Source organism: Microtus ochrogaster, linkage group LG1 (assembly GCF_000317375.1).
Source record: "Microtus ochrogaster isolate Prairie Vole_2 linkage group LG1, MicOch1.0, whole genome shotgun sequence".
Lineage (NCBI taxonomy): Eukaryota > Metazoa > Chordata > Mammalia > Rodentia > Cricetidae > Microtus > Microtus ochrogaster.
Window position 1 is genome coordinate 10945904 of NC_022027.1, and position 10300 is coordinate 10956203.

Below are 10300 nucleotides of genomic sequence, written 5' to 3' on the forward strand. Positions count from 1 at the left end.
GAGCTAGTTCCAGGACAGGCTCCAAAGCTACAGAGAAACCCCGTCTCGAAAAAAGTATTTATTTACATTTCATTTATAAAGATGTATTTGTAAAAGAAATATTTATTTAATCATATATTTCAAGTACTCATGACACAAAGATACACTGATAATAGTTTTCAAGATTAAGGACAACCTAACAATGACTTCTTAGATGTTAAAGTGTCTTATTTATAAAATAATTTTTTCTACAAAGAAAATATTTACCAGGCGGTGGTGGCACACACCTTTAATCCCATCACTCAAGAGGCAGAGACAGGCAGATCTCTGTGAGTTCAAGGCCAGCCTGGTCTACTAAGTGAGTTCCAGGACAGGCTCCAAAGCTACAGAGAAACCCTGTCTTGAAAAAAAGGAAGAAGAAAAAGAAATAAAGAAACTAGTCTACTCATGGGTTTTAGCAGAAAGGATTTAAAGGTAATGAAAGAAAGGGGTTGGGAAATGTGACTCAGGTGGTAAAGTGCTTACTAACATGCCCAAATTCTTATGATTAATCACCAGTACACATATACAGGGTATAACAGCATGCCTTGACTCCTAACATTTGGGCGGTGGATTCACCACCCTCAGTTACAAAGTTTAAAGCCAAAGTCAGACAGTGGTGATGCATGCCTTTATTCCCTACTTGTGGCAGCCTAGACAACCATCAACATATGAATGGATATATAAATACACAATGGAGATGTATGCAGCCATAAAGAAAAATAAAATCCAACCTTTACAGAAAATTGGAATCAACTAAGTCATACGCTACAGAAAATAAGCCAGACTCAGAAAGACAAATAGCTCATTTTTCCTCCTGCAGAATTTAGATTTAGAAATTGTGTGTGTGTATGTGGTATGCATGCATTTACATATATGTTTGTAGAACATGGAATAGAAGATGATCATGAAAGGAGGTAATCTTTAGGGAGGTGGGAAATGGGCTAATAGAACATGTAATAGGAAAGCAGAAAGGATCTACTGAGAAGGAAGGGAACCAGGGGAAAGGGTAGAGAGCAGGAGGCAGCACTGAGGGGAATATATCAGAACACAGTTTAATGATATATATATATATCTATGAAGATGCCCTGATGAAGCTTTAAATCTTAAGCATGCTTTCTAAGAAAAATACTAAGCAAGTCATTTACAATTTCTGGGTCTTCAGATTTTATCTGAAGGAACCATGTGAGAATCAAATCTGTTGATCGTGAAAATAATGTGGTAACTGTTATCCTTGCTGTACAAATGTAGAAACTGAGACTAACAGAATAAAAAAACTTACTAGCGAGAACTCAGCTGATTATGACCAATGTGAGAAGTCGGTCCAAAGTTCCACATTAGATACTGTGTACTTTACTGAATACTACTTGATGCTATCAGTGCAGATTGAGCTGCATGAAACATAAATATGAATGAGGACATATTTAATATTTTTAATGATTTATCCTGCATAAACACTTGAAACATGATGCCACAAATCTTCCAAACTTTCCCATTTCTCACAGTGTTAAAATTTAATATTTATGCTGAGTGGTGGTGATACACGCTTTAATCACAGAACTAGGGAGGCAGAGGAAGAGAGATCTCAATGAGTTCGAGGCCAGCCTGGTCTACAGAGTAAGTTCTAGGACAGCCAGAGCAACAGAGAAACTGTCTTAAGAAAAAAAATTAAAACTTATGAAAGATGAACTGCAAGAACAAGCCAAACAGTCTACTAATAAAGGAGTTTTATGCCAGGTTTTCCACAAGATATTCTCATAAACCCTTCACAGTTTTATACAAGAATCTTAGGAAAATATACAATTGGGCTGAGAGATAGCTTAGTACAACCTAAATTCTCAAGACTTACATGGTTTCTGAAAATAGTCCCCTGACATCCACATGCACAGTTTGGTACAAATGTGCCCCCACTCACCACTAAATAATGTAAAAACTATTTTTGTAATGTAAAATCTGCCTACACACTAGCAAGAAAAAATCTTATGAAAAGCTTTTGGTTTCCTAAGATGTATTATGATAAAGTAAAAAGACCAGCTACATTTTAAATTTACTTCCAATTTATCTGGAAGTATAGCTTAATAACCAATACTTTTTATGTATGTGAGCTATATTTAATATAGCTTTGTGGGGGGTGAGACAGGGTTTCTCTGTGTAGCCCTGGTTGTCCTGGAACTCAACTCTGTAGACCAGGCTGGCCTTGAACTCAGAGACTTGCTTGCCTCTGTTCCCAAGGGCCATCACCACAACCTGGCTTAACATAGCTTTTTATGTCCCACAATGCTGTGGAAAGAATTTACCACATTATAGGTAGGCATACATAAATCTTTGTTTATAATAGCAAACTTAACATCTAGTAAAACTATAACTTAAACCTAACCTAGTATCAAAACTAGAACAACAGTTCGAGGGCAAGCAGCCCTGCTTTCATCTGTTTTAACCCTAGTTTAATCTCCATTATACAACACCAGAAATAAAAAACTTAACAGGAGGTGACCTGGAAAATATGAAAACTAAAGTCACCAATTCTCGTCACCTTCTCAAAATTATCTCTTCCACCACCATCTTTCTTTTTTTTTTTTTTTTTTTGGTTTTTCGAGACAGGGTTTCTCTGTGGTTTTGGAGCCTGTCCTGGAACTAGTTCTTGTAGACCAGGCTGGTCTCGAACTCCCAGAGATCCGCCTGCCTCTGCCTCCCAAGTGCTGGGATTAAAGGCATGCGCCACCACCGCCCAGCCCACCGCCATCTTTCTAATCGATATTCATCTCCCAAGTTTTACCTCTTACCTCTTTTCCACTTGGTCGTGTCCTGATACTGACACAGACAACCAAAAACTGTCACCACTGCTCAATGGTCTACCACTTCCAAGTTATTTCATGGGACTGGGGATTTAGCTCAATGGTAGAGCATTTCCCTAGCAAGCACCAGGCCCTGGGTTCGGTCCTCAGCTCTAGAAATAAAAAAAAAAAAAAGACAAAATACCAAGTTATTTCAACAAGTCTAGTCTTGGGACAACCTCTAATTATGGTAAATGGGTAGGCATCAGAGTTGAATTTCAGTCTTCTTTTTAAATCTTCTAATTAAGCAAGCTAATTGTTCAAACTGGACAGTTGGCTTCTGCAAGCAAGAACTATTTTTTTTATTGTATTTAGATATTCTTCAGTACATAGACCATGGTACCCACTAATATATGATTAAAGACCGAGTGCCTACTATATACCAGACATCATGTTTAACCTTTACATAACTCTAATGTATTAGTGGGAAAGTAGCATAGGAATTTAGAGGACAGGATCTAAAGACAGAGCCTGGACATACATGTTTTTACTTTTTTAATTGTATTTATTGGGAAGGGTCCAGGTCTAGGTCTGAGGGCAACTTGCAGGAACTAGGTTTTCTCTTTTCACATGGGTTCTCAAAGATCCTAGACCTCAGGTTCCCAAACTCAAAAGCTTTTACTGGCTAAGCCATGTCCCACTAAACTTATCCCTGGCCCGATAAGTGGATGTATGATCTGTTCTTTCAGCAGTGACTTGGAGTCTATCTCTTAAGCTATGTAGGTTTTCATTTGAAAAAAAAAAAAAAAACAAAAACAACAACACAAAAAACAGCAGCGTGAAATATTATTTAGCTGACAAGTTTGTGAAATCACTGGAAGCATTAAAGAACTTAGAAATGTCAGATAAGAGATTGTGAATAAATATTCCTTTCCTTTGGAAGGTTTCCTCAGGTCATAGTGCATGGCCTGGAACCAGCTACCTAGTCACACCTGACAAATATCCCTTGTCCCAAATGCTTGGAGTCAGAAGCGTGTCTGATTTCCTGATATTAACACAGATATTAGGTAGAGGACTTCATTCTAAACACAAGACTCACAATATTTAGTATATATACCTTAGCCACTCCAGTTAATTTATATATTTTAAATAATTCTGTACAGGGCTGAATGATTTAAAAAAAAAAACAAACTATAAGTTTGACTAAGTGTAATTTCCCCTTGTGATGTTACATTGGGCTTCGAGAAGTTCAGATGTCAGGGAAGTTTGGATTTTCGTATTAGGAAAAGTCACCTGTGTTAGCACTGCCGAAAGCACGCTATTCAACGTGAGGAAATTCGGGGGGCAAACCTGCTCCGGCCTTCCTCACAATCGCGGCGGGAGGCGGCTGCAGCCGACCTGACCCCAGGGCCGTCCCGCCCACCCCAGGGCCGTCCCGCCCACCCGCACGTCCCTCAACCCGGGCCGCCGCCGGGAGCGAGAGCAGCGCCCTCGGCTTCGCAAGCCCCCCCCCCCCAACAACCGGGGCCGACAAAACGAAACAAGACACCAAAAACACGGCCGAGCCGGCGTCCACGGCCTCGGCCCGCGGCCCAGACGGAAACCAGCCGCCTACCAAGGCCCACCAGCGCTGCCTGCTCTGACCGCAACCACCGAAAAGCGCGCCCTTCGCACTGCGCCTGCGCCGCTAGTGACGCGCTCGGCCAGCGCCGCGCCTGCGCGTAGGAATAGGGGGACGAGGGGCGCGCGCGGCGTGAGGGCGGGGCCTGGCGGCCTGGCGGTCTCGGGCCGGACCCTGTGGCGGGAATTCGGTTTTCCCGCCCGGGGTCTGGGAGGGAGGGAGGCTGATCCCGCGCTACGGCGCTATGGCGCTAGTTTTTTCCAAGCACGCTATTGGCTTTCGCTTCACGTCAGGTTTCGGTCGTTCTTTTTGCAGTGCTAGATGCTGCCAAATAGACAGAGGCAGTGAGAGAGGAGGAGAACTAACTGTTAGGGATGGCGGAGAGCAGAACTCCCGCTGGGAGGCCCAGAGCGCCCCCGAAATCGGGGTCCGCCCGCTTCTGCGTTCTCCAGCCCTATCCAGTTCATCAGCAGCTATCAAATAATAAGTCTCGAATTCAGGCAGCTTTGGTAAAGACGACAGCCAGCGTCAGACGTAATGCCAAAATTACCAAAGCAGTTGCTGGCGGGGATCCAGTATCAACTGAATAGCTTATGTGGTTACTCATCATAGGTAGCTAAACAGATAGTGACAAGCTTGGCAGTCGCTGATGGACCGTCCCCCCTCATAAACAGCTTCGGACCCCACCTCCCATCTCCCTATTACCAGCTAAAACATCTTGCAATTTGGGTGAGGTCACTAAAGGTTAGGTTCTTAATTGATTGTTTAGGGCATAAGCCACTGGGTCAGGCTCCAAGCAGTCGGGAGCTGATTGTCAGAGAGTGGGGTGGGGGAGTGGGGGTTGCTCTTTATTTTTGTCTCTTTGTCTACAACCCTCATTGCTAAGCCCGCCTGTTTTCACTGAGAAAACTTATCTTTTCTTTCCTTCATTTTATCTCCCTCTTCAGACACTGACCAAAATCCCAGCCCTGCTCGCCCTAGGGTTCTGGGCATTTTCGCTCTGAAGACCTTCCCTACCCCTACGCAGCCGTTCCCAGGCCTGCCTTGCTGAGCCTGCAGCTTTTCTGACCTTTAACTCCCAAAGCATGGCCTTCCCTTTTCCTCTTAGCCCTCTCCCTCCTCCCAGAGGCTGCCGAGCCGTCTAGATTTCTTTATTATTTTCTGCTAAACTCAAAACTGTCTTCCAGTTTCCTACGGAGTCTGTTTTTAAATTCTTATATTTTTTAGACCAGGAACCCTGCAAAAGGCAACATGATTCCCCGATGCAGTTTGAACCCTTATGCTATGTAAAGGCTTCCATCTTCTAAAAATTGTCTTTGTTAGAATTACATCCTAGGGCAGAGTGTGAACAAGTTTAAGGCTTAAGTTATGCAAGGAGTAAATTTGCTGAGAGCACAAACTGCTTGATAGACACTTTCTCGTGTCAGATGCTGCATGTGTATAGTCCAGTTAGCTGATTTGTTTTGAGCAGAGAGAGAAAATGATCCCAAATAATGTGCATCCTTTTTGCCAGGGAAAATGTGTTTAGGGGGCTAGCAAGATGTCTCAGGTAAAAGTGCTTACTGTATAAGCCTGGTGACCTTCGTTTGCTCTCCAGAACCCGCGAAAACATGGAAGGAGAAAACCGGCTCCACACAGTTGTCCTTTGACCTCTTGGCACATGGGCATTTTCCACCCATCATAGACAAACACGCATTAAGAAATTTTTTTAAAAAAGTATGTTTATAGGCAAGTGTGGAAAAGTAGGGAAAAAGATGGTAAATAATCAAACCTGGCTCTTTCTGAGATTTCCTGAGTGTGGTTGGATTTTAGCCAACTGCCACATCTTTCCCCTCCCAGTCTACCTTGGTGAAAGAGGCCCAGGGAACATGGGGGATGTATCCAGCCATCCCGTGGATATGCAGTCTATGGCAACCTAACATGAATGGAACACAACAGTTCCGGTGAAGTTTTAATTAGTTGGCGCTCTCCCGTACGACCAGAGGCAGGATTTTAACAAGTCTGAGTTCTAATTATATTTAATTAGCCTTTATGTTCATGAACAGAGCAGCCGCCACTCCACAAAATGAAATGAGAACCTGTACTGGGCAAAAGTAGAAGGGTGAGTTTTGTGAAGCAGGGAGGCAAGACTCTTGGAGAGGAGCGGACGGGTTGATAGCCGCTTACTTCGGGTCTCTTTTCTTCTGAGACTGAAGCGAAGGACTTAATCAAGGGGAGGTAGCTTGGGCTCTGGCTGCTGTGAATTTCCTGTGTTTGGGGAAAACACGTTTGAGCTGGCTATGGGGTACATTCCTGTAATCTTGCCCTGACTGTCCATTGCATGTCTGCTTTTGAGAACCATGCAAGTTTCTCTAAAATGATCATTCCAGATAGTCCCAGTTTATGCAAGCGACTTGTATAACTCTCAAGTGTTGTAGCACTTTTCCCACTCCTTATTACTAGTTTATGTATGGCATACACAGAGAGGTGCCCAGGAAACAGATTTCGATACCAAGGTAGTGAAAACTGTTAATATTTGGGAATTTATATGATTCATATAAAACCATAAAGCTATCCTTAGGCCAAAATGCTACCGGGCAAGTACCATGCTCCCTTAACTGCAAACTTTCTGGATAAAATGCTAGTAGGACCATTTTCCAGTTTTTGCCATCAATTGGATTCCCTAGTTAAAAACTCAATCCTGCCTTCCCTTGGGGTCTTGTCCTTTATCCCTTTCCCGTGTTTCCCTTAAGATGATGAGGTTTCACCTGTGACATCTCCCTGTCCTTCTGCCGTGGGGTTCTCTGCATGCTGACTGGTATGTGGTCAGCCTGACTCGGATCTCTGGTTCCTGGAACGCTGCTCTTTGCTGCACTCTAGACAAGAGATGTTCCCGGATAAGTCTTTTGTCTTCTGCCTGCTGTGTCCAGATAAGTCTAGGGCTTGCCCAACACCAAGAGCAAGTGCCTGAAATCAGCAAAGACTCGAGGCCCTACAGGCAGCATCTAGTACCAAGCCACCAGAGGTCAGTGTGCTCTAATATGATACTGTATTGGGCACAGATTTAAATACTTGTTGACTATGGGATAGTCTTAATCCAGGCATACTGGATTCTTGTTTGTTTGTTTTTGGGTTTTTCTTTTTTTCAAGACAAGGTTTCTCTTTGTAGCCCTGGGTGTCTTGAACTCAGAGATCCAACTACTTCTGCTTCCCTAGTGCTGGGATTAAAGGTGTGTGCCACCATGCCCGCCTTTGGCAAACTGAATTCTATGTAGATAATGTTTAGGTGGGGTCAGAGACAAGATTTATCTAGGCAGATAAAGATGGAACTTGTCCCGTGAGCACCAAATGTCCCCACTCCCACTTTGCCTGAGAAAATGTGTCCTAGTTTGCTTTCCGTTGTCATAAATATCACGATCAGAAGCCACTTGGGAAGGAGAGGGTTTATTTTGTTTTACAACCTGCAGTCCATCATAAAGAGAATTCTAGTCAGGAACTCAAAGCAAGAACGAGAGGCAGGAACTGAAGCAGAGGCCATGGAGGAACACTGCTCACTGGCTTGGTTTCACGGCCCTAACTCAGGTTGCTTTTCTATACAACCTAGGGCCACCTGCATAGGCTGCACCATAGCCGGCTGGGCCCTCCCACATCTATCATTAATCGAGAATATACTACACACACTTGAACACAGGCAATCTGAGGGAAGCATCTTCTCATTTGAGGTCCCCTCCTCCTACTTTGTGTCAAATTGACAAAAAAAAAAAAAAAAAAAAAAAAAAAAAAAAAACACATTAACCAACCCAAAGTTAGACTTGGGGAGTCCATGGCACAGGTGGCCATACGGTTTTACAGTTTTACAGGAGAGAAGGTGGATTCTGGAGCCCGACGTCCTGAACAGCATCCATTCCTCAGGTGCCAGTTAACTCTGTGACATGGAAACATATCATCAAATCTCCCAGCGCCTCAGTTTCCTCATCTGTACAAGGGAGGTAGCAGTACAGCTTATCTCAGGGAAATGTTAAGATGAGTATTAAATCGAACATTTCAAATACGGGTAACAGCGCCTGTCACAGAGTAAGAGCTGGTGTATAGTTTGGTTAAATGGGAGGAAACTCTTCTTCCTGTTTCTAGGGCTGAGTGTTTTGGAGCGTGAGCACAAAACTGAAGAAATGCCCGGCGAGGCCAGTATATGGGTGTGCCGGCATCAGCTAGACACAACCTACATACATTTGGCAAGAGAAAACTTCAAATGAAAAAATACTCTTAACCTGGAAAGCCTGTGGAACATTTTCTTGATTGAAGATTGATATGGGAAGGCCTAGTTCACGGGAGGTGATGCCACCCGTGGTGAACCTCATTACTGTAAGAAAACAAAAATGAGCAAAAAAGCTCTGCAGCGTTACTCCCTCTTTGTCAGTTCCTGCCTTGAGCTACACCCTTCACCTCTTTCTGTGATGGGCTTTCTGTGATGAGAAGTGTAGCCCAGTCAACCCTTTCCTCCTCAAGTTGCTTTTGGTCATGATATTTCATCACAGCAATAGAAACTCTGATATGATAGTAAATAAACTAAAACTGAGCCCTAGTTAGACAAGATTACATCCTGAGGTCTTAGACTCTATTCCCTAAGGATTCAGACAGTTTCCGAAAGAAATACTCCATGGGCTGGAGAGATGGCTCAGTGGTTAAGAGCACTGCCTGCTCTTCCAAAGGTCCTGAGTTCAATTCCCAGCAACCATATGGTGGCTCACAACCATCTGTAATGAGGTCTGGTGTCCTCTCCTGGCCTGCAGACATACACACAGACAGAACATTGTATACATAATAAATAAATAAATATTAAAAAAAAAGAAAGAAATACTCCAGCCTTTCAGAGAACCCCTGCCTCCCATTTGTAGAACGTGTCCTCTGCCACGTGTCCCCCAACGACTTGCTCACACTAATGTCTCAACCATCTTGCCTGAGTTAAAGACCATGCTGACTGGAGCTCTTCCTGCAGCAGAAGAGGGGGATGATGTCAATGGCGGCAGTAGCTCCTCGGGACCCTTCCAGCGTACACAAGGGCACACTGAGAAGTGAAAAGCAATCCTTGTAAAATGTAGGCACATCAACCTTGGCTCAGCAATTGGAGTGTTTCATACTCCTCTGATGCTTCACAGATGGTTTTGGTGGCCTCAGTATACTGTCCCTTGCCTCCACATCGGGACAAAACCAAATCCGGCTCATCTATAAACAAAGGTCCTGCCCAAATAAGATAGAGAACATGCACGATAAGCACCAAGCTTTCTGAAGAACAGATTGTACCACCCTGGTACATTTACACAAATGTTAGAGGCATCAGAAATTCAGGCTATACCTGCTGCCTTACTCTTTCCTGTTGCTGTGATCAAAACTACCCTGACAAAAGCAACCTAAGGGACCACAGGTGTGACAGGCCTGGCAGTTAGAGGATGTGGTCCATTACAGAAGGAAAGTCAGGGTTAAAGGAGTCAACCGTGCTGCATCCAGTCTGGAAGCAGAGACCTGTGACTGCTGTGCTCAGCAAGCCGTCTTCTCTTTCTGCAGTCTAGGTCTCAAGCCCAGGAAATGATGCCACCCACGTTGAAGGTAGGTGTCACCGCCTCCAGTAACCCAATCAAAATAATTCCTCACGGGCATGGCCACAGGCAATCTAATCTAGAAATCCCCTCACACACAGAGAGAGGCTTGTCCCCTAGATGAGTCTAGGTCCTATCAAGTGGACACTCAATGTGGACCACCACACGTGCTAATAATCCAGGGACTCCTTTTGGATGTCATTGCCATTTCTAAATGCTTCAAAGGACGCTAATTAGTCTTGGGATAAAAACATATATGTTGGACCTAGAGAGGTGGCTAAGTAGCTAAGAGTGCACACTGCTCTCGTGGAAGA

At 43.9% G+C, this 10300-nt stretch overlaps 1 protein-coding gene across 1 annotated transcript in view; it reads right to left on the bottom strand.

Moving 5' to 3' along the window:
* Positions 1-2953, bottom strand: part of Fignl1 (fidgetin like 1) — a 6048-nt gene extending 3095 nt beyond the window's left edge. The window contains exon 1 of the mRNA XM_013350753.1: positions 2802-2953. The gene's annotated coding sequence lies outside the window, so the exon portion shown is untranslated. The remainder of the gene's footprint in view (positions 1-2801) is intronic.
* Between the last annotated feature and the right edge of the window lie 7347 nt (positions 2954-10300).